The sequence below is a fragment of the Taudactylus pleione genome, unplaced genomic scaffold, assembly GCF_031769625.1.
Source record: "Taudactylus pleione unplaced genomic scaffold, aTauple2 ptg000791l, whole genome shotgun sequence".
In the NCBI taxonomy this organism is placed as follows: Eukaryota; Metazoa; Chordata; class Amphibia; order Anura; family Myobatrachidae; genus Taudactylus; species Taudactylus pleione.
In genome coordinates, this window is record NW_028285193.1 from 1,152,313 (window position 1) to 1,177,357 (window position 25,045).

General features: G+C 46.5%; 1 long non-coding RNA gene across 5 annotated transcripts in view; it reads left to right on the plus strand.

Annotated features, from left to right (window-relative positions):
* LOC148474988 (uncharacterized) overlaps positions 1-25,045 on the plus strand; it is a 269,290-nt gene that overhangs the window by 18,179 nt on the left and 226,066 nt on the right. For 2 of the 5 annotated variants that reach the window (XR_015872789.1, XR_015872790.1), the window contains exons 3-5: positions 2,039-2,131; positions 2,959-3,079; positions 3,696-4,777. This is a non-coding gene — a long non-coding RNA (uncharacterized LOC148474988). The remainder of the gene's footprint in view (positions 1-2,038; positions 2,132-2,958; positions 3,080-3,695; positions 4,778-25,045) is intronic. The other 3 variants (XR_015872791.1, XR_015872792.1, XR_015872793.1) reach the window with 3 other exon arrangements.

A 25,045-nucleotide genomic window follows, 5' to 3' on the forward strand; every position in this document is an offset into this window, starting at 1 on the left:
TTACCGCTCCCCGTCGCCCTGCAGACGCCCAGCACTTCTCACTGCCGGTCCCCCCTCACCTCAGCCTCCTTCTCTTCTTCCCGGTGCAGGGAGGGGGAGTAGGAGCTCGGGACATCCTGCACATGTAACCAGTAGGAATGGGAGGAGACCCGTGGAGACCCCCACACCCGGCTGCCATTAGTATCGGTGCAGTGTCTGGCGGGATGTACACCGCACGTTTAGTACATTCTGACTCCAAGTCCAAGTTTTAAGGATATCCATGCTTGACCACAGGTGGCTTAATTAGTACCTCTGTCAATTTTATTTAACCACCTGTGCTCAACCATGGATATCTCTTAAACCTGGACTGTTGGGGAGCCTTGAGGGCTGCGTTTGGGAACTTTTGGGTTAGGCATTAAGGCGAGGGTTTAGGCTACTGTAGGGGAGGTTGGGGTTAGGCATTAGGGGGAGGGTTAGGGTTCATCTATGTAAGGGGAGGTTAGGGTTAGGCACTAGGGGGAGGGTTAGGCTATGGGAAGGGAGGGTTAGGCACTATGGGGAGGGTTAGGCTATGGGAGGGGAGGTTAGGGTTAGGCACTAGGGGGAGGGTTAGGCTACGGGAGGGGAGGTTAGGGTTAGGCACTAGGGGGAGGGTTAGGCTATGGAAGGGGAGGTTAGGGTTAGGCATTAGGGGGAGGGTTAGGCTACGGGAGGGGAGATTAGGGTTAGGCACTAGGGGGAGGGTTAGGCTACGGGAGGGGAGATTAGGGTTAGGCACTAGGGGGAGGGTTAGGCTATGGGAAGGGAGGGTTAGGCACTAGGGGGAGGGTTAGGCTATGGGAGGGGAGGTTAGGGTTAGGTACTAGGGGGAGGGTTAGGCTTCAGGAGGGGAGATTAGGGTTAGGCACTAGGGAGAGGGTTAGGCTACGGGAGGGGAGGTTAGGGTTAGGCACTAGGGGGAGGGTTAGGCTATGGGAAGGGAGGGTTAGGCACTAGGGGGAGGGTTAGGCTATGGGAGGGGAGGTTAGGGTTAGGCACTAGGGGGAGGGTTAGGCTACAGAAGGGGAGATTAGGGTTAGGCACTAGGGAGAGGGTTAGGCTACGGGAGGGGAGGTTAGGGTTAGGCACTAGGGGGAGGGTTCGGCACTAGGGGGAGGGTTAGGCTACGGAAGGGGAGGTTTGGGTTAGGCACTAGGGGGAGATGTAGACTACGGAAGGGGAGGTTAGGGTTAGGCACTAGGGGGAGGGTTAGGCTACGGAAGGGGAGGTTAGGCAGTAGTAGGAGGGGTTAGAGGTTACCTCCGGACATAGAAGTTACCATTAGACCTCCATGGACGCTTTGTAGACATTCTAATCATGTCAATCATTGTTAACACGATGAATGTCGACAAAATATTGCAACATTGGAACCGCCCCTGACTTGTGAGAGTGCCATGTTAGTGTCGTAGGCGTGTGTCTAAAGCTCCGCACAATTTGTGCGTACGGGGAAGAGAAGCCTGATTCTGGCGATCTCTCTCATTAGCATTGGTAGTAAATCAGGCTTCCGCCAAAAATACTGTCCTTTCACGTGGGACTCATGGGACTCCGAATCATCCCCATAGTGTACACAACACGCTGGTTGAGGGCTGCATGCGGCCCGTGATTTCATTGCATCGCTTGAAGCCTACCCTAAGAGATCTGCTCTAATGAACAGGCCCACGCTGGAAGCCACTAGATGGGGCGGTCACGTCTGTGACAGGCAGCCTTGGCAGCAAACTGCTGCCTGTCGCATTTTCGCAAAACCGTGGCTCTGCTCCTTCCAGCAGTCCCTCATGGTCACTGCGCAGGAGTCGGACACATCCACCCCTACAGACAGCGCCAAACTGCGGATCTGGATAAAGGTGGGTATATATTTAGGTATTAGAATAGAATCTGGTACAGTTTTAACATATTGGTTCCCAAAAGCTTCTCCTCTTACACACAATCCCTCCCGTCCTCTCTCTTCCATTCCTCCGTTGTATTTTTGGTTCTCGCCAGGTACAGATAGCTTTCTAATTCCCTTCCATTTTACATTATGTAGCCTCCAATCTGTGTGAGGTACAGAAGTTTAACGTCAGTGGCCTCCTCCATTCCTTTGAGCCCCACGACCAGACACGCCGCTAATCAGGCCACAGTAAGTGCCGAGTATATGTGTATATGACACATGAATGTAGTGGTTCTGTTCGTTGTATGAATGCATTGGCTGTGTGTGTGTATGAGCTGGGTGTACGTGTATACTGGATATGTATGTGTATTGGAGTGTAGGTCTATGTTTGTGTTGGCCAGAATGTGACTTTTACTACGGCTTCCTTCAACGAATGCTATCTCCCCATGCGGCCCTCGGAATATTAAAGAGGGTCGCACCCCTGATGTACACTGTAAAGGAAAACATTGAGGGGGAGATGTATCAAGCCTTGCCCATTGCAACCAATCAGCTTAATTTATCTGACACTTTATACAATGACAGTTAGAAGCTGATTGGCTGCCATGGGGCCCTTCTCTACATGATCTCTCTCCAAGCTATGATACATCTGTAAGAATCACCGTACAGAAGCGACTGGACTGTAAGGTTGTGCTCAGAGAGGGCCTGTTAATGGAAGCGTGAATACACCTATTTTCAGACCTTGCACCAAGTATAGGATGGTGCCTGTGCGGCGTGATGATCATGGTCATCAAAATAAGTGTACGTGGATGGGCGGTCTGCACTCAGAGATGCATACAACTCAGCAGATGGGAGAATATGCGCATATTGTCCTGACTGAGCAAGTAATGCAGCAGTGATAGTGGCGATTTGCGCACAACTCCCCGTTAGGCCCTGTGCATCTAGGAGAAGTCCAGTTGTGCACCCGCAGGCTATAAACCTACTGGCCTTCTCAATGCATCTTTAATACTGGTAAATATGAATAACACAGATGCTCAATACACGTCTAATAGGCTTTTTTTTTTTTGCATTTCTACTAGCAGTTTAGAAGCTGTAGTCTGTGTAACGCAGTTACACGCAGTTGGTGCAGAAAAATGGAAAAAGTAACATTCCGAAAAACGCCAACAGGACGCACTGCAAGCAAATACGGCAAAAGGAACGGTAACCACAGATGTAACATTTACAAACATTGATAACATGTAATGCGCATTTATAAAACGTTAGTGGGTACGAAGCCTTAGAGACCTGCGATATCTTTACGTGTTAAAAACTAAGGCCCAGATTTATCAACGAACGATATTCTTGTTAGCACGCGTTACTCATCTTAAATGGTGCTCCAACCAATCAGCTCCTTGTCATTTCCAGTTGGAGCAGAATGTGCAGTTAGCGATGTGTCCCGGCGGAGGGTGCCGGCAATGTCAAGCGCATGCACACTTGCCGATGCCGGGAGCGACGGCGCAAGTAGCCTGGCCCTCGCTGACTATGAGGGCGCACATCATTATTGACATTGAGGGTACACTAGAGGGTACACTAGACCAGGCCTGGCCAACCTGTGGCTCTCCAGCTGTTGTGAAACTACAAGTCCCAGCATGCCTTGCCAGCGTTTTAGCATTCCCTAATAGCAAAACTGTGGCAAGGCATGCTGGGACTTGTAGTTTCACAACAGCTGGAGAGCCACAGGTTGGCCAGGCCTGCGCCAGACGATCTGTGTGACTTGCATGCATATACAAAACATAAATAAATAATGTGTATTGGTTTTTATTTTATTTTTTTACAGACTTTTGGACACCGCAGTGTTACGGCAGAATTCCCTAAGATCATCGTGCTCTAAAGAGTCCTAGAACTGCGGCATCAACGGCCACGCACCTGACCCAAAGGAAGATGAACAGGAGCGTTATGATGCTGACGCACTGTGCAGCAGCAGTCGCAGCGACAGGCTTGCCAACTCGCCCCTCTTAAGAGTTAAGTTGTTCGGAACAGACAGGGCAAATGCGCGACTCGTGACTTCACTTTCCTACGTGACTAATCGTTACTCTTTAGATCGCGGCCATAGTACCTCACTATAGAGAAGAATTTCTCCACCTTGTTTTGTTAACCTGTACCCCCACGTGTGATGGTCAGTGATTGCCACGTGCTCCCTAATTTGTGTTCTCTCCTGAATAACCGCACCGTAATCTCAGCACATTTGTACCGTAAAGGTGTTTAAATGTTTTAAAAAGAATCATTTTGTAAATGTTTAGTTGTTTACCGATACAGTTAATGTTACGCAGTATCCATTATGTACATGTACCTGGCCTTCGGAGAATATAGAGCTCCAGCCTTCCCAGGCAGGAATTCATGTTGCTGCCTCCCCCCCCCCCCCCCCTCTTCAGTACATAGCTAGCTACAGTGCTATAAGGTTCTCTCACTTCCCCACACCCCTTCTCCACTCCCCCACCAGCCTCTGTATCAGAAGCACTGAGGGATCAGGCTGCTGCCTGCACACCGGGGCTCTGCACAAACACTGTGTCCCCCTCTCCCGCTTATATCACGGTCCCAGCTTAAAAGTTAAGGGGGGAATCCACCGTGCTGTGCTGGGCTCTGCAACAACGCCTGTGCCTCTGCTGCTGCAGCATAACAACAGCCTGCAGCCACTGTGAGTGTGGGACTGTGAGCAGGGGGTGTGTGTGTTTGCCTGTCTGTGTCCATGTGACGTCAGGGCTGTCCGACAGCAGAATGTTCATTTCAGCTGAGCGCGTGCTACTATGAGCACATGGAAGCTGAAAACCTCCTTACTGGGGATTTATTATGCCAGCGTCCTCAAGTTTATTTTCCAGAGGATTACGTGATATGCCGTAGGGTTGCAGAGATCCCCGACGGGTAAGTATTGATCATTTATTTTAATAGGGTCATTGCTTTAATTCCAAAAATCACTGGTTTTGCAGGTGGAGATGGCCGCCCCCCCCCCCCCCCCGCCCCGTCTGCAAATCGCCCTAAAGAAAAGGTTTTTGCACAAAAACTTGTCAAGTCGTGAATCTGTGTCATTTCAACTCGACGTTTAACAAAAGCTTTATTTTAATTATTGCCTAGAACAAAAATGACAAGGCCCCCGGGCTGCCCATCCCCCTGGCTGTGGCCTAGTTGCGAGTTTGATCTATTTATTTTTGAATAAAGGACCCTAACTTGGATAAACCTCTTGCTGAGCATATTACTGTTCTGTCAACAGCTCGATCCATCCTGACTGGTGTATGTGTGGAGGTGCTGTTAATCTATATATAACGTATATGTTATGATATTGTTGGGTCTATGTTTATTGATAATGAAAGTAAAAGTTTCGATAGGAATAGCACATGATATTTCTATGTGTTGTGTTTTTGCCGTGTACGATATTTACATGCCATTAAGGCTGCAGCATTGCATTAGGAGCACATGTTGCAGAGATTCTGTGCTTTGCAAACTACAGTACCTTGTGTGGTTAATCCTACATCACAGTACGCTTTATACTGCATACTTCTATCGCTATTAAGCCCCTTGCCGGTTTCTCGAGTCACCCGTTTTTTTATTATTGTATTGTATTGTATTTAGTTTTATATACAGTTATTTTGGTAGGTCCTTCCTATGTACACGGTGGTCCGCTGTCTTCTGATATACTATGTCATATTTGGTTATCCTTTTTATATAGTGATATCTTAGAATCACGTTCTTGAAAACATGCGCCTGTCTTTGTCTTAATACGTAACATCGAATATGTATATTATATATATAATATATATATGCAGAGACATCATCAGGCACTTGCATTTGTATCGGGTAGAATTTTCTCTCCCAATGCAAAGACACATTCATCTTACATCTCCACTCTGCATGGAGACGTTTATTTTCGATGTATCGAGCACATTTCTCGGTAGCTGGAAACAGATCCGATCCAGACGTTCACACAGGAAAGCTAGGCCTTGTTGCATCCAATTCTAGTCTTGGACAGCACATGGCAGGTCTGGGAAGCAGAGAGAGCTTCATCTGGTGTCTTAGGAATCCAGGTCTTGCATATGTTTTCTTGGCTTGTTATCGTGTGTCTGTTAATTTCATGTGATACAGGGAAAAGTAGAGACTTTATTGGTGGAGTTGGGCCGTTTGTCCGATTATTTGTTGCCTCGTGGCTTCGGCATGTGCCTGGCTGCAACCATTAACCCAGCGTTCTGTCTCTTTAGTGAACGTCTTATACAATAACAAACATATTTCGGGAGGTCCGATGGTTTCAAGTTATCACAAGATCTGCCTTATAATGGACTTACAGTTCATACATCCTATATATGCCTCTATATTGTTTCCTTTCGACATTTCCTCAATTTTTCATATTTTTAATAGATAAAAGCAAATATATATTGGTTCCAATGCAGATTATCGTGTGCGTTTTGCAGTCTTTCTAAAGCAAGATTATCTGTTCAGCTATTGTCTATGGGGCTCATCACAACAGCTGGCTGTGGGCTTTCCAGGCCCTTCTGTAAGATTAATAACATACTGTAGGAGAGATGTATCAAACCGTCGAGAGAGTAGAGATGTTGACCACAGCAACCAATCAGCATCTAGCTGTCATTTATCTAGCACAGTCTTTAAAATGACTGGTTGCTATGGGCAACTACTCCACATTATCTCCCACGAAGGTTTGATACATCTCCCCCTGTGTGAGGCCCAACTGCATGGAAAACGTGGGAGAGCCTTATTATAATGATTCCGTATAATGTCCGCGGAATCATTTGGTCTGGCCCTGGCTTTTTTCTACTAGCCTCATCTGGCTAGCAGGGTGCCTAGAATGGCAGCCTGCGACCAGAATCTATGCAGCAGTGCTGCCTGGAGTGTTCTTAGGACGCTTCAGATGTTCACACCGCTGCCCTTACAGCACCATTGCTGTAATCATCCGCTATTGTGGCCCGCCCCTATGTAACGTCACACGGAGGGGGCGTGGCCTACACCAGACCTGCAAATAATGTTCTATATATCAAATTGGCCCTCGGCAGAAGAAAGGTTCCCCACCTCTGTTATAAAGTGTCATAGCTGATTTTTGTGTGTTCTAGACTAGTATCATAGCACCTTTTATATTAGTTTTTAAATTACTGCATGTCTATCTGTTATGGTAAAGGAATAGCCGGTAACGAGATAACGAAAGCAGGTGCTTTTCTTTCCCGCAGAGCGGAGGTTACCATGGTAACCCCTAACAAAATGGCTGACAAGCACTATTTGGGTTTGATTCAGAGGTACGCGCTATTGCAACTGCAACTTTCCTTTCCCGCAGAGCCTAGTGTAACTATGGAGGTTACCATGGTAACCTCTAACAAAATGGCTGACAAGCACTCTTCGGTCTGATTCAGAGGTACACGCTACTGCAGCTGTGACTTTGCATTCCAGCAGAGTCTAGTGTAACCAAAAATGGCTGACAAGCACTATTCGGGTCTTATTCAAAGGTCTGCGCTATTGCAGCTGCGACTTTCCTTTCCCGCGGAGCCTGGTGTAACTAAGGAGGTTACCATGGTAACCCCTAACAAAATGGCTGACAACCACTATTCAGGTCTGATTCAGAGGTCTGCGCTATTGCAGCTGCGACTTTCCTTTCCCGCAGAGCCTGGTGTAACTAAGGAGGTTACCACGGTAACCCCTAACAAAATGGCTGACAAGCACTATTTGGGTTTGATTCAGAGGTACGCGCTATTGCAGCTGCAACTTTCCTTTCCCGCAGAGCCTCGTGTAACTATGGAGGTTACCATGGTAACCTCTAACAAAATGGCTGACAAGCACTCTTCGGTCTGATTCAGAGGTACACGCTACTGCAGCTGTGACTTTGCATTCCAGCAGAGTCTAGTGTAACCAAAAATGGCTGACAAGCACTATTCGGGTCTTATTCAAAGGTCTGCGCTATTGCAGCTGCGACTTTCCTTTCCCGCGGAGCCTGGTGTAACTAAGGAGGTTACCATGGTAACCCCTAACAAAATGGCTGACAACCACTATTCAGGTCTGATTCAGAGGTCTGCGCTATTGCAGCTGCGACTTTCCTTTCCCGCAGAGCCTGGTGTAACTAAGGAGGTTACCACGGTAACCCCTAACAAAATGGCTGACAAGCACTATTTGGGTTTGATTCAGAGGTACGCGCTATTGCAGCTGCAACTTTCCTTTCCCGCAGAGCCTCGTGTAACTATGGAGGTTACCATGGTAACCTCTAACAAAATGGCTGACAAGCACTCTTCGGTCTGATTCAGAGGTACACGCTACTGCAGCTGTGACTTTGCATTCCAGCAGAGTCTAGTGTAACCAAAAATGGCTGACAAGCACTATTCGGGTCTTATTCAAAGGTCTGCGCTATTGCAGCTGCGACTTTCCTTTCCCGCAGAGCCTGGTGTAACTAAGGAGGTTACCATGGTAACCCCTAACAAAATGGCTGACAAGCACTATTCGGGTCTGATTCAGAGGTCTACGCTATTGCAGCTGCGACTTTCCTTTCCCGCAGAACCTGGTGTAACTAAGGAGGTTACCATGGTAACCCCTAACAAAATGGCTGACAAGCACTATTCAGGTCTGATTCAGGTGTCCGCGTTATTACAGCTGCGACTTTCCCGCAGAGCCTAGTGTAACTAAGGAGGTTACCATGGTGACACCTAACAAAATGGCTGACCAGCACTATTCGGATCTGATTCAGAGGTACGTGCTGTTACAGTTGCAACTTTCCTTTCCTGCAGAGCCTAGTGTAACTAAGGAGGTTACCATGGTAACCTTTAACAAAATGGCTGACAAGCACTATTCAGGTCTGATTCAGGTGTCCGCGTTATTACAGCTGCGACTTTCCCGCAGAGCCTAGTGTAACTAAGGAGGTTACCATGGTAACCCCTAACAAAATGGCTGACAAGCACTAATCAGGTCTGATTCCGAGGTGCACACAACTGCATCTTTATGCTAATGCCGCAGCTGATGGGCTTCCTACTGAGATGCCCACCTGCTGCGGTGCTAATCTGCTGCTGTGAGCATTAAGACGCACCATCGGATGCACTAACAGAGATTCCACCAGTCTAATGGAGGTGCAATTTCTCTGTCTGAACATGACCGCCGGGGTCCGTGCAACTGCTCCAGCGCACTCCGCTGTGAGGTCCGTCCGGGAGCCCAACCACTCCATTAGGTATCCCAGACCAATTGCCACCCATCTGTGAAGTTGTCATCCAAATCCATCCAGTGGAATGCCCAGTACGGGCTCCGCGGGTCACAGTTCTGCCCAGCGTACACCAATGGGAGGTGCGACCAGGACCCCAACCCCCCCTAAACCCTGGCCAGGATCCAACTGGACCACCTCGCGTTGGTTTTATCCCAATTGGTGCAGGGGTGTCCGAATGCATAACTAGACAGACAGACAAACAAAAAGACCAATGTATTTTATATATAATATAAGATGATTATAATGGCAGAACACAGTGCTATGTGATAAGATACAGCTGATAAAATGAATATATAAATGTATTGTCATAGTTACTGGCTGCAAGGTGCAAAATAATAATACATAATAATAAATGTATTTTTGCACAGAGGACATGGAGGTATATTGTATTATGTGACACATTGTTTGGGGGAAGATGACACACTTATAATATGATATTTTAGGGCTAGTTTATTTAGGTGGAAAATGTGTACTGAGCTACAGATGTGTCCTCTTCCATCTTTGGTGGCAAACGTGCCATGCGACTTGCAGCGCTCGCACGTGCCGCGGTATGCTATGCCGAGTTCGCACCATGCAATCCTATGGATCTCGGGTGTGAACGCAGCGGGCGTACTCCGTCGCGCAACTCGGCCCATACATGGAGCGATTTGCCCCATCAGCAGCAAAGATACAAGAGGACACATCTGTACAGCAACCAATCGGCAACGTAGGGGCACTGTGAGCGACATTGCAGCCCTAGATCTGCCCATGTGCAGTGCGGCTTAGGCTAAAAACATCGGAGATGTGCGTCAACATCGGGTTTACGTACAAATTAGACCCTGTGTTGCTGACTGTCAAATGATATGGTAATTTCTTTCAGCAAGGGTTACATTTGCTGTGATTTCTTATTGAGTTTTATGGTGATTTTTCAGAATATGGGATCTGTAATTCACTTTAGTCAGTGTTCTATCTATGTCAGTGCTTACCAAACCCTGGGCCAGATTCACTGCCGATTGCAACTGCGATTCCAAACGCAATCGGCTGATTATGCATCGCAGTGCTCGAACCAGGCACTGCAATCGGGACTGCGATCGCAGTGATTATGCTGGTCCAGTGCAGAGTGATTGACATGAAGCACCATTTGCGGGTGGCAACGAGGGGGGGGGGGGGGGGGCTATGGTGGTCGAAGAATCGCAGGCGTGTCAGTGCGTTTGAACGCCGTTGCATTGGCGTGCAGCAATTAGCCACTGTGATGCCATTCGCAGCTTGAGGCCTCATAGCTTGTGAAGTTAGCAATTCCTGAGTAAGGTCAGACCTTGTGCAAGTGTGCGTGTGGCTGCGATGGTACTCCACTGTACTGATGGGTTTGCAATCTTGCTAAACATTACGGATGTGTGTAAGGTACACTGGGCGTCCTTATGTAGTGCTGCGGCAGCATAGTCATCGCAATGGATTAGCATACTATCGCAGTGGAGCTGCGTGCATAATCGCTATTGCATTTGCAGGTGCGATCGGTAGTGAATCAGGCACTCTGCCAGTACAGTCCAGGCTTTAAGGATATCCATGCTTGAGCAAAGGTTACTTAATTACTACCTCAGTCAATTTGATTTAACCATCTGGACTCAAGCATGGATATCCTTAAAACCTGGACTGTAATGGTGGCGTTTGGGAACCTCTGAAGCTAAGCTGAAGGCAGAAAATGATCATGTTAAAAATTAAACTTTTGGAATTATAAATTTGTGCAGAGTTGCACTGAACATCTGAGTCTCAGAGCAGCCTTTCAGGTCTCAGTTGTCAGTGTATAAAAAAAAACCCTTAAGGAAGCAGTCCAGTCTGGCTCACTCATTAGGGTTTCCTGCTGAAGGAGCGTAACCTCTGTGTAAGATATAAAGGGTTGTTAATGGGGTGCGTACACGGAAAGGTGGCACAGGTCTAATCCGCTGTCAGTACATACTCTTGCGTGCGTCCACACTGGTCTGTTGGGTCCACCTCTTCTGCCCTTGTAGGGGCAAAAAGTATCTGCGGCAGTAGCATGGCCGGCGGTGATTGTGCAGGATTCAGGTAACGCGACTTATAGGAGATAATGGACAATGGCAAATGGTAAAACGTGTATATACATCAGGTAGCAGCGTTTGAGTTCAGTTTTGCCATGTCCGTGTTGCCAGATTGGGCAAGATCCAGTCGTTCCTCTCTTGGACACAATGTCCATTTGACGTCCTCTTCATTGCAGACTGTGGGCCTGATTCAGAGCCGCTTGCAAAAAGCGAGCGCTTGCTCTGAATCATGGCGGCCGCTTTTTTTAAAAAAAACGGCCTCCTGGCCGCTCGCTAAGCTGTGGGTGACCACTTTTGCGAGCGACCATCAGGTTTGTGACGAGACCCTTGTGGTAGGGTCTCGTCTACCGCAAGCACCAGTGAACTTCCGGCTCTAATAGAGCAGGAAACACCCTACTGACATCACTGGTGATGTCAGTAGGGACACCCACAAACGGCAGGCGTTCCTTCAGGAGCGCCTCCATTTGTCCATCCACCCCACCTACAAAACGGGGCGAGCTGTCGATCAACATCGACAGCCGCCCCGTTTGTAGCAAGCCCCGGAGCGAGTGACTTTCTCACTCGCTACGGGGCTTGCGCACGCCGCTCGTGCACAATGCACAACCATCGTCCTGCTTGCGAGCGGGTCTGAATCAGGCCCTGTGTTTGCTTTTGAAATGCAGTTCTCACCATGACTAAAAAAGGGGATGCGGTCAGCATCCGGGCGTGCGGGATGCCGGTGCCGGTATCCTGACACCTGTCAGAATCCCCACGCTGGCATACCGAGCACCCCAATGGTAAGTAGCGGGTTAGGGGGAGGGTTAGGGTTAGGTACTAGGGGGAGGTTAGGTTTAGGCACTAGGGGGGAGGTTAGGTTCAGGCACCAGGGAGGGAGGGGTAGGGAGAGGGGGGTGATTAGGATACCGACCGACAGGCGTCGGTATCTTAACCCTGTTGGATTGCCGGCGTCAGGATTTTGACCGCCGGCATCTCGTATCCAACCCCAGAAAAAGATCCTATTAATATCAATTCTACCTTTATCTGGCCTGTAAGGGGCCACGTGCTCACACAGATGTGTCCCTGCTCATCTAGACTCCATTTGCCATGCAGCGCGATTTGCCTGGTGTGAGTGAACCGCCAGGTCCCGTGCAACTCTGCGAGCGTTGGGTGTCTTTTTTTTTGCCGAAAATGCGTCGGTCGCAATGCGATGTGACTAGGACGCAGTAAGAGACTGCTGATTAATTTGATTTGTGACATTTGTATATCTGTGTGCAACTGAGTCTGCAAACGGAACTTGCCGTGGAAAAAATCTGCGGTCGCTACATTGTCGCACTCAGTGTCGCATATGAAATGTATCAGCACAGTCTCCTGGTTCGTCCTAGTCGCATCGCGACTTAGATGCTTTTTCGCCCCCCAAAAAAGCCGAAAAATAGACGCCCAGCGCTGGCACAGTCTCACGGGACCAGGCGTGCTGAAAAGGGGCTGTTTGGCGTAACTGCAGCAAAAACGAGTGAGGACACGTGTATCTGCTGCCATATTGTAGAGTGTGGGTACAGCGGGAGCCACACAATGGGGCCAATCTTCCACACGGCAACAGTGTGGAAAATTGCTCGATTCCTCTTTTGGATGAAAATAACTGTTCAGACAGTAAATGGTGAAATATAGGATTGTTTATTTTCCAGGTATAAGGCCAAAGTATTAATTTTACCTACTGTACGGGCATCCTATTCCTCAGCCCATTCACCCACGTTTCCAAGAGCATTGGAACTGAAGGGGCTTAGGGCAGTAATTCTCCGCCGCCGAGCACCTTGGAAACAGGGCTCCCACACTTCATCATTTGGCTTCAGGAGCAGATGAGTAATTGACAAATTCCCTTCCCACTGCGCCCTACCTCCTCTGTGAGGTGTGTATTGGATATTTTCTTGGTCGAGCAGATTTCTGGCTGGATTTCAGCCCTTGACAAGACTTCAATGCCGGTAAATGTTGCTGTCCTATATACTTTATATATTGTTAAAGTTGTAAGTGGAGACTGGCAGTCTGTATGTGTGATGGATCACAATAGTTTATTTCCCACCGTTACCATGGTAACTGCAGCCGAAGTTTCAACAGCCACGGCCTCCTGGATTTAAAGGGATTTTTCACTGTGAACATTACATCTATAACCCTGATTTGTGCACCTCTTAGGCAAACGGGTGCAAACAAAAGCACTTTGCGTTGCTCATCAAGTGCGTCTCATAAGCCTGGTCCATAGTGTCAAGCAGGGAATAACCAGCATGTATTCATAATGTATAGATTTATCATCCTGTTTGATATTTTGAATGACTGTTCGTTCTGCGTTGTTTATAAGGACCGATATCTCTATCCATGACAGTTATAGCCATTTGCAAAAGGCAAATATATAAAACTACATTGCAAAGTCTCTATTATGATGATATGCAGGTATTTCCTTATATACCGTATATACTCGAGTATAAACCGACCCGAATATAAGCCGAGGTACCTACTTTTACCCCAAAAAACTGGGAAAACTTATTGACTCGAGTATAAGCCTAGTGTGGGAAATGGCAGGAGCTGGTAGTGCCCCCAGTAGTAATTCCCCCTGGTTGTGCCCAGTAGTAATCCCCCCTTTCAGTGCCTCCAGTAGTAATCCCCCACTGGTAGTGCCCCCTGTAGTAATCCTCCCCTGGTAGTGCCCCCTGTAGTAATCCTCCCCTGGTAGTTCCCCCAGTGGTAATCCCCCCCTGGTAGTGCCCCCTGTAGTAATCTCCCCCTGGTAGTTCCCCCAGTGGTAATCCCCCCTTTTAGTGCCCCCTGTAGTAATCCCCCCCTGTAGTAATCCCCCAGTGGTAATACCCCTTTTAGTTCCCCCTGCAGTAATCGCCCCCTGGTAGTGCCCCCTGTAGTCCCCACCCCCCAGTAGAGAGAGACGTGACAAGAATAAAAAAAAAAAAATCACTTACCTGTAACTCCCGCTCCTGGTCCCGCCGCTGTCCGCTCCTCCGGCCGCTTTGCATGAGAGAGATGTCGTCATGACGACGTGTCTCCCATCACCCACTGCGGGAGCCGGAAGATGGCTCCCGCAGTGGGAGCAGCAGCAGCCGCTGAGAGTCTGACAGACTCTCAGCGGCTGCTGATTACACCAAACACGCAGCTACCGGCTCCGGCGGCTGTGTGTTTGGCAGTGTGTAGCGCTGACCGAGCTCCGTCCGGTCACACTTGACTCGAGTATAAGCCGAGGGGGTACTTTTCCAGCACATTTTTTGTGCTGAAAAACTCGGCTTATACTCGAGTATATACGGTAGATGTCTCCACATACATCTTATTTCCTTGCGCGTTAAACAGCCCTTCTAGTCGGTAGCGCCGAGCATCTTTTTGTGCAACTTTTACCTTCAAATGTGTCTTATTTGCACAGCAATGTGAATAGATAGCACAAGCAGCTTCTGCTGATTAAAATGATATGCGGCATGCCTATGTTATGTGTGTAACTGTGGGTGTATCTGCATAGGTAATGCTACGTTGGTGTCACAGCCGCTGACGCTGTAACGTAGCATTACGCATGCAGATACACACAGAATATAGGCATGCCGCATATCATTTTAATCAGTGTGCCCTTTTCGCATCGCTGTATGAATAAGACGCATTTGAAGGTATAAAGTCGTACAAATAGACGCTCGGCGCTACTGAGTCATACGGTGCTCGCGCGTTACATTTAATACAACTTGTAGAGCACAGAAGTAAGATGACGGTGGACACATTTGTAGGTGTACTAAGGGCCTGATTCAGAGCCGCTCGTAAGCGGCAGTACGCTCGTTCCGAGCGATATTCACACATCTGCGCATGCGTACGGTTTGTAATACGCATGCGCAAACCAGTCAGTGCGGCCGAAAAACGTTTGTTCGCTATATAGCGAATGCCTGCTACTTAGAGTGACAGGATGAGGCATATGTGGGTGGTAACAGGGGAAGGAGCTTGAAAACGGGGAGTGGAATTAAGAACGCAGGCGTGCTTAAAGGTCAAAACGGGCGTTTTATGGGTGTGCATAACTAAAACAGCAGCGTCACTGACCACGTCACCTGGTTGTTTTATAGTCAGAACTGCTCGCAATATAGTGGTAGGAAAAACCACCCACAAGAATAGCGAGCAGTTCATACACTGATCGATGTACTAATAAATAGCGGACATGACGTATGGTGCGAGCGGCCAGGGGGCGTTTTTTTCAAAATTACGACCGCATGTTTTGTTCGCTCGTTCAGACATAGAGGCGTGAACAGACCGGTTCATTTGAATAGCCACCCCTTTTTTTGGAACGAACGACCGCAAATAGCGACCGGCTCTGAATCAGGGCCTAAGTTAGCAGTGGAAATAGCCGGATCTTCCATTAGTCAGCATAGGCTCATTTACAGCGGCGTGCTCTGATTTGTGACACAGTCTTTTCCTCCTCGCAGGTGGACTTGGAATTGTCCGTCTGCTCCTGTGGCTCCAGAAATGAAGTCTCCTCTGTTCACATTATATAATGAAATGCACGTTCCAGTTCCAATGTTGAATAGCGCAATTATAGGCACACTTTATCCCCAGCCTAGAAGAAAATACATAACATTAATAACTGTGACTGAGGCAGGCTGATGTCCCAATCACTCACATGATTATTTTACGATACAATTCAGACTAAACAAAGCAGTATATTAGAAGGTGAAAGGGCATACAGTAGTCCTAGTAGGAGTAGGTGAAAATGGAAATGTGAATCAATACACGGTATAATCCTAGGGGTAGTAAGATAAAAGGGAAGTGTGACACGTGAATGGGATAAAGGTATTGTCCTAGTGGTAGGAGGTTAGAAGGGAAGTGTGATACGTGAATGAATAAGGATATAGTCCTAGTGGCAGTAGGATAGAAGGGAAGTGTGATACGTGAATGAATAAGGGTGTTGTCCTACTGGTAGGAGGTTAGATGGGAAGTGTGTCATGTGAATGAATAAGGGTATAGTCCTAGTGGTAGGAGGACAGAAGGGAAGTGTGATACGTGAATGAATAAGGGTATGGTCCTAGTGGTAGTAGGATAGAAGGGAAGTGTGACGTGAATGAATAAGGGTATAGTCCTAGTGGTAGTAGGATAGAAGGGAAGTGTGACATGTGAATGAATAAGGGTATAGTCCTAGTGGTAGTAGAATAGAAGGGAAGTGTGACATGTGAATGAATTAGGGTATAGTCCTAGTGGTAGTAGGAGAGAAGGGAAGTGTGACACGTCAATAAAGAAGGGTATAGTCCTAGTGGTAGTAGGATAGAAGGGAAGTGTGACACGTGAATGAATAAGGGTATGGTCCTAGTGGTAGTAGGATAGAAGGGAAGTGTGATACGTGAATGGATTAAGGGTATGGTCCTAGTGGTAGTAGGATAGAAGGGAAGTGTGACATGTGAATGAATAAGGGTATAGTCCTAGTGGTAGTAGGATAGAAGGGAAGTGTGACACGTGAATGAAGAAGGGTATAGTCCTAGTGGTAGTAGGATAGAAGGGAAGTGTGACACATGAATTAATAAGGGTATAGTCCTAGTGGTAGGAGGTTAGAAGGGAAGTGTGACATGTGAATGGAATAAGGGTATAGTCCTAGTGGTAGTAGGATAGAAGGGAAGTGTGACATGTGAAAGAATAAGGGTATAGTCCTAGTGGTAGTAGGATAGAAGGGAAGTGTAACACGTGAATGAATAAGGTTATAGTCCTAGTGGTAGTTGGATAGAAGAGCAGTGTGACACGTGAATGAATAAGGGTATGGTCCTAGTGGTAGTAGGATAGAAGGGAAGTGTGACACGTGAATGAATAAGGGTATTGTCCTAGTGGTAGTAGGATAGAAGGGAAGTGTGACACGTGAATGGAATAAAGTTATGGTCCAAGTGGAAGTAGGATGGAAGGGAAGTGTGACACATGATTGGAATTAGGGTATAGTCCTAGTGGCAGGTGGTTGGATGTGAAGTGTGATACGTGAATGGAATAATGGTATTGTCCTAGTGGTAGGAGGTTAGAAGGGAAGTGTGACATGTGAATGAATAAGGGTATAGTCCTAGTGGCAGTAGGATAGAAGGGAAGTGAGACACATGAATGAATAAGGGTATTGTACTAGTGGTAGTAGGATAGAAGGGAAGTGTGACACGTGAATGGAATAAGTGTATAGTCCTAGTGGTAGGAGGATAGAAGGGAATGTGACATGTGAATGAATAAGGGTGTTTTCCTAGTGGTAGTAGGTTATAAAGGAAGTGTGACACATGAATGAATAAGGGTATTGTCCTAGTGGTAGTAGGTTAGAAAGGAAGTGTGGCACGTGAATGAATAAAGGTATAGTACCATTGGTAGTAGATTGGCGTTGATGTGACGCTAGGTCAAACCTTTATGACCTGTGGCTTCAAGCCCCAGCATGCTTTGCCATATAGACAAGAAAAAAGCAATTTAGGGCGCTGTCATATTATTGGTATTTAATCATAAAAAGGTATAATTCTAAAATACCACAAAGAAAAAAACATATTTATCAATAAAGTGCATACACATTTATACTAAAACACACTCCCAATAATAAGTACTGGATCCAGACACATAAAAATGAAAAAAAAAAAAAGACATAAATAGTATCAATGATTCAAAACATGTTCAGTGATTATATCCAGAGGAACATGATTTGTATCCACCAGCGAAGAAATTGTATCCAAAGGTATTAGCAGTGCAGTTATTACACTACAACAGTCAAGAAAATGTTATGTCCAATAAAAAAATCTGTGTAACTTCCTTTTAGCTTTTAGAATATGTTAGCGGAGCAGTTATCCATTGGATGTATAACATATAGTGAAATATCTGCTTTAAATCGCAGTGTATAGAGCGGTGTGTACCACTAGATAAGAACGCTGCTATGCAGAAGTAAGTCAGTCAGCACTTGCTTGTATGTACAGTCTCATACATGTCAGGTATACCAATGCTGTATAGTCCATGCAGCATGTCTGCGACTTATATTGAATCTCAGTACGGGCAGCTTTCAGAGCACTCTGCTTGCTCTGTGTGGGCTCAATAATTAGCACGCTGTCCTATTTAAGGTGAGGCTAACGGGTAGGGGATAAGCAGTTACCATACATATGTCTCTCACCGCCGCCGCATCGGACTTGCGATCCCCGTTTGTGTGCTGCCAGTGGCGGTATAGCCAAAAGTGCCCAGACCAGGATCCTATGTCAGGAACGCTCCGTCTCTACGCATATCTCCGCCTCAACAGGAATCAGCGACTTCCTCTATCTCCTGAGCACCGGCCTTCCGTACCCAACCCAATCAAACATTGCCTGCCAATATAACATGGTGCCAGCAAGACTGACTGTTGGTCCCACCCTAAATACAGTATTTAGATGGGAAAGAAAATCCTTAAGGTGCATACTCACGGTCAGATGTGTGAGTTGAACGATCTGATGAACGATTTGAACTATGAACGATTTTTGACTGCATTAAAATGACTGAAATCGCCCAAAACTGACTGCAAACACATCAGATGTCAGATATCGTTATCTGACCATCGGGAACGCTCATCGTTCAGATATGTCAGATTTTCCTTCAGTTTTGAACGATTTTTAAAATCGTTATCGTTCAGATCTGAAGAAAAATCTGACCGTTTGTATGCACCATTAAGCTGCATAAACACACAACTATTTTGTTACGATTTTCTGAACGATTTTCTGTCAGATTATCTGTCAGATTTTTTAAAGTGTAATGAACGATTTTTTTGAACTATAAACGATTTTTGCAAATTTCCCTTAATGAAAATCGTTCAGTTGGTCAGTCTGACTGAACTACAAACGTGAACGCGCATGAATGATAATCGTTCATCGTTTTAACTCAGAAAGTGAACAATTTTTTTCTTTGATTGAACGATAAACAATATCGTTAACGATAATCATTCAAAAAATCGTGTGTGTGTGTATGCACCTTTAGTGTATTTTGGAAATACAGGTAATATCCTATTAAGTTACTGTTGCTCTAGTCTGACCTGTCCTTATCAAATGGGAATATAAGGGCATGAAAGCACCAGATAAGCAGGCCACTCCCAGCCACCAATTACCCAGAATAAGAGCTACCTTAAACAAATAACTTGGAGGTGTCCGATTAGTTTAAAGAGCTAAATAATCATAAAATAGAGCTAATGAGCCCTTGACTGGCCCTGACATGGTTCCAGTATTGGCCCTTCCAGAGATCCTATCTTACCCCCTCCCTGCTATTTACTGGTTTGCACTAGTGACTCACACTGATAGCATCAGCTGTTCCGCCTTCATCAATTCACTTGTAAAATATGGGATTAGTGACCGAATGGAGTCAGAGAATGACTTTGTGTAACGCTATATACTGTATTATAGTGCCTGTGAACCTTCTCATATTCCCTGTATACCTGGAATTGCCTCTACGCTGATTAAACCCCGTTCATGGCTCATATTTAGGAGAATGAAGAACAGTCTGCAGAGATTTGTATGAATAATTGGATGAATAACAGCCGTATTATTAGACAAATAACCTCAATAATTGTCGTAAACATCAAAAGAAAATATTGTTTGCTGTAACTAATGAGTGGCTGATATACATGGGGTACGATTTTATTATCAGTGCCTGTATTCTGTTTACTATGTATATTTTTATTATCTAGGCCATCATGGCCATTTGTCTTCCTATCTTTGTAATTAGTCACTCGGGGTCTCCTGCTTTGAGATGAACTCTTTCTGTTGGGATGACGAATTATGGACCCTTGTTGTTCTAAATGCTTTCCCTGGGGCTGATGGCGTGATATCATTCTGCGGATGGCCAGAGAGCGGACACACACATATGCACCTATACCCATACTCGCCTACTCTCCCAAAACAGGTGGCGCTTCTGGCCACATAGAAAAGTGGGCAAGTCTCCAGCTGGCCAACCCCCGGCACCCCGAAAGGCACCCCCCCTGCAGCGGGGGGGGCATGATGCGACCGTTACGCCCCTCATGCCGTGTAATGTCCCAGACCACGCCCCCAAATGCCTCGCCACCCCCCCCCCCCACCCCACCCGCTGTGCTGACCTGTATGGCTTATGCTAGCTTGCATGGTTCTGGCACATATGCCAGCCTGCAGCGGGAGAGGAGGGATGGGGAATTAGTGTTCTAGTGTAGGTCTGGTTCTGTAAGGGGTGTGTGCAGCTGTATACAGGTGCAGACACATATATGCCTGAGACAGCTATATTGTTGCTGGTGGTCACTGTCCTATACAAATGCTCTGATGATGGTGATTGGCTGATTGTGAATGCCCCGCAACAGCTGATTGGTGATTTCTTGGGCATTTATTATGCTTTTGTGTGTGTGTGTGTAAACACTGTTAGGGAGGCGGAATAGACCAATCCTAGGATGTATATGTATGGGAGTGGGAGAGCGCGGGATGAGGTGGGGGCCTCATCTACCTGGCCTCATAGGACCTGGCCTACCGGGTTCCCTTTACTAGTATCTCATAACAGTTACAGTTATCACATCTGTAAAGTTGGGATCAATTACCCATTAGTTATAACTACACAGTATCATTCCACCTGCTACTGGATGAGAGAACATGCTTTTCTTCCACCCACTTTCCTGTCACTCCTGAAACAATGCCAGCCACTACGCAAGCCTGCTGCCTTAGATTAGATTCTGTCCCAACCCCCCCAGCATAGAGTCCTTCTTCTAAGTGCTGTTTCCCCCCTATATAGCATTGGTGGAATGTGTCCCTCTCATGTACAGGATTCCTCTAAGCCAGGGGTTTTCAACTCCAGTCCTCGGGTACCCCCAACGGTTCATGTTTTCAAGGTTTCTTTCTGTGGAAACAGGGGACGCCTATGCTGACCCAGCAAGATCTATAAAATCACCTGTGCTTGATTAAAGAAATCCAGAAAACATGACCTGTTGGGGTTACTTGAGAATAGGAGTTGAAAACCCCTATTGATATACTCAATGCCTGTCCTATTCCATTAGTCAATCACCGGTTACATCTCTCCATGTCTGCTTCCCAATAATAATACAAATAATAAGAATGTTTTTATTATTTGCCAGTATCAGCCCCCTAAGGTCTACAGAAACAATTACCCCTTACTCATACTTGCCTACTTTTGAAAATGCATGTCAGGGAGATTGTGATAGCAGCACCTATGAGCGTGGCGGCAGCGAGGACGTGTACTGCTACATCAGAGAGGCGTGTCATACAACTGACTTACATCCAAATGGAAATGAGCCCCAAAGCAGTCAGTAAGATCTACTGTATGTGTTGATGAAAACACACTGATACATTACAGAAAATGCCTGTAGCCATAGGGATCATTGTGGCTAGATCCAATGCAAGGAAATTATACTAATGATCTCATTTGAATGTATATATCTGTTTTTTTATATATATAACAGCTTCATAATGGGGGTCAGGTGCAATCAGGGAGATTGCTAGATTCTTCAGGGAGACAGGGAGATTGCTGCTATTTCGGGGGGTCTCCCTGACAATCAGTGAGTGTTGGCCCTTACTCAGAGTAGTGCCATTCAGTCTTCTGCTCCTCACATTGCGACCCTGTCTTTACATGCAAATCCTCTAGTAAATGTTCTTGCTTGTGTCTCCTTTGCAGCACCACATCTGTGTACCACCTCACCTCTCTATGGGGCCTATTTATCAATAATCGCACTGTCAATGCAATCTGGCGGCCATGATCGCATTGCAATATGTGATCATAGCGTCAGCATATATCAAAGAGCACCCGCAGGGACAGGGACTCTAAAAGTACCTGCGGTTCGATCTTAAAATGGCGTAAGCTGCTAGGACCAAACTCCTTCGCATTCTGGAGCTTGGTAAATCTGACAATATCGCATACCCCATAGGGGCTGCGGCTGCTGTCGAAATTAGCGGAGATATCTGCTGCGATCCCTCCATAGTACATCTGGGGGATACTTAATATGGTATACGTTTATGATGCCGACCACCGGCATCTAGACTACAGAATCCTGGCGAGGGTTAACTGACCTACGCCGGGAGACCGGCGCCCGGCATCCCGATAGAAGGGGGGTTAAGGGTTAGGTTTAGGGTTTCCGGGGGGGACTTTGGCACCCCCGGGGGAAGGTTAGGCGGTGTATCATACCGAATCCACCTAATATGCCTCAAATATTTTATGATAAATAGGCCACTATGAGACCTTCTCCCAAAGACTCACCTGAAGGGAAGGGTGTAGCAGGCCAAGCGGCCGGCGGTTCAAATCCCGACAGCGGAAGCCCTGCAGAGGTGAAGATCCCGATCGTTTAATAAGGTAAGTATACTAACCCTATTCTACCCCCTAACTCTCCCTTAGGGGTGCCTAACCCTAACTCCCCCCCCCAAGTGCCTAACTCTAACCCTCCTCTAGGTACCTAAACCTAACCCCTCCTTCCCCGCAGCCTAAACCTAAGTCTCCTGGGGGGGTGCCTAACCCTCCCCCCGGGGGTGCTTAACCCTAACCCCGCCTTCCCCTAGCCTAACCCTCCCGGGGGGGGTGCCTAACCCTAAGTCCCCCCGGGAGCCCTGACACCTAACCCTCCCCCCCACGGCTTACCTTTGTTCGGTATGCCAGGCGTCGGTCTCCCGGCATAGGTCTAGGATTTCGACGCCTGTCATTAGTACTTTGCTGAAATTAAACAGTCGGGAAGCCGTGGTCGGCATTTAGATCGTCGGCTTCCTGACTACATTCCGAAGGGATTGTTCCCTCTGCCCCAAAATTCTTTTAAGGACTAGCTCAGTTTTTACAATCTCTCTGGGTTCATTTTTTTATTCACCGCCGTCTCAGCCAATCCCTGTGCCTCGTCTGTTTCTGTCCATGCTGTCCTAAGCACGGCTCTTTCTGCCACCTGTGACCATTTGTTAATGTAGAGAATTTACATCTATCAGTGCCATATGTAGTATCAGCATACAAAACCTATTGCACCCATGTATAGCCACACACATGTAATACATAGTGCATATCTAACTCTTTGCAGCTTGGGGCGTGTATTGTAAAAAATAAATATAGGTGTTGGAGCTCCATTTAAAGGGATTGTCCGCAAATACCCTCATCTATGTAACGTTGTACCCTTCCCTAGCTGCAGGTAACGGGGGAGGAGTGGAGTGTCCTGGGGGAGTGGCAGGTTGTAATCAAGAAGCAGTTTCCAAAGTGCATACATCTTTTAAATATGGACCTGTGTAATGTATATTGCAGGCATGGTGCTGTGTCTTCTGTATTGTATATTGCAGGAATGGTGCTGTGTGCTGTATATTGCAGGCAAGGTGCTGTGTCCTCTGTATTGTACATTGCAGGCATGGTGCTGTGGTCCTGTGTACTGTATATTGCAGGCATGGTGCTGTAGGTCTGTGTATTGTACATTGCAGGCATGGTGCTGTTGGTCTGTGTATTGTATATTGCAGGCATGGTGCTGTGTCCTCTGTATTGTACATTGCAGGCATGGTGCTGTAGGTCTGTGTATTGTACATTGCAGGCATGGTGCTGTAGGTCTGTGTATTGTATATTGCAGGCATGGTGCTGTAGGTCTGTGTATTGTACATTGCAGGCATGGTGCTGTATCCTCTGTATTATATATTGCCGGCATGGTGCTGTATCCTCTGTTTTGTATATTGCAGGCATGGTGCTGTGGTCCTGTGTATTGTATATTGCAGGCATGGTGCTGTAGGTCTGTGTATTGTATATTGCAGGCACGTTGCTGTAGGTCTGTGTATTGTACATTGCAGGCATGGTGCTGTATCCTCTGTATTGTATATTGCAGGCATGGTGCTGTATCCTCTCTATTGTATATTGCAGGCATGGTGCTGTAGGTCTGTGTATTGTACATTGCAGGCATGGTGCTGTATCCTCTGTATTGTATATTGCAGGCATGGTGCTGTATCCTCTGTATTGTATATTGCAGGCATGGTCCTGTAGGTCTGTGTATTGTACATTGCAGGCATGGTGCTGTATCCTCTGTATTGTACATTGCAGGCATGGTGCTGTACGTCTGTGTATTGTATATTGCAGGCATGGTGCTGTAGGTCTGTGTATTGTATATTGCAGGCATGGTGCTCTATCCTCTGTATTGTATATTGCAGGCATGGTGTTGTGGTCCTGTGTACTGTGGTGGACATCTATCTATACGTCAGTGGTTCCCAAACTTTTTTGAATCGCGGCACACTAGAGTATCAACATTTTTTCCACGGCCAAAAGTTTCTACCAAATGTAATGTAGTAAATTGTGCCTCTGTGTCCCCCTTAGGCTCAGTTATGTGCTGGATGACAGGGCTCTGCTTCTTTTTGTCCACATGTTTTTCGTTTGGCAGACATTAGCAATGGTTTCTCCTATCACACTGACTAAAAATCATTTTATTTGGTACTGGACCACCAACCCGAGGCACCCAGTTTGGGAACCATCTCTATATGTTATTGTCATTATGACGTCCACAGTGTTCTGCTTTTCCCTTCCATTCTGTGCACACTACACATATGTAACATATCTAATTACACTGTACAACAAATTAATGCTTTTAATTTGTTTCCTTTCTAAAAATAGTCGTACATTACTAATTTGAGGTCAAGAAAAACTAAAAGGATTTCAGAATGTTTTTACTAGCTCTATTTTTTGAGCTACACTACTTGCACTATACTGTATATACATTAGTAATATAGTCATAGGGAAAAGCTATTTTAAAATAATCTGATTTTCTTGATAGAAAATAAATAACAGTTGTTTTAATTCAATCAATCACAAATAAGAACACAAAACGAAACAAACATACAGCATAGGAAACAAACATACAGCATACGTAACAAACATACAGCATAGGAAACAAACATACAGCATACGAAACAAACATACAGCATAGGAAACAAACATACAGCATAGGAAAGTACTATGTAATATAGTGGCCTATTCATGGGGGTGCTATCTCTTTGCTTGTCGCTTGTACTCCTC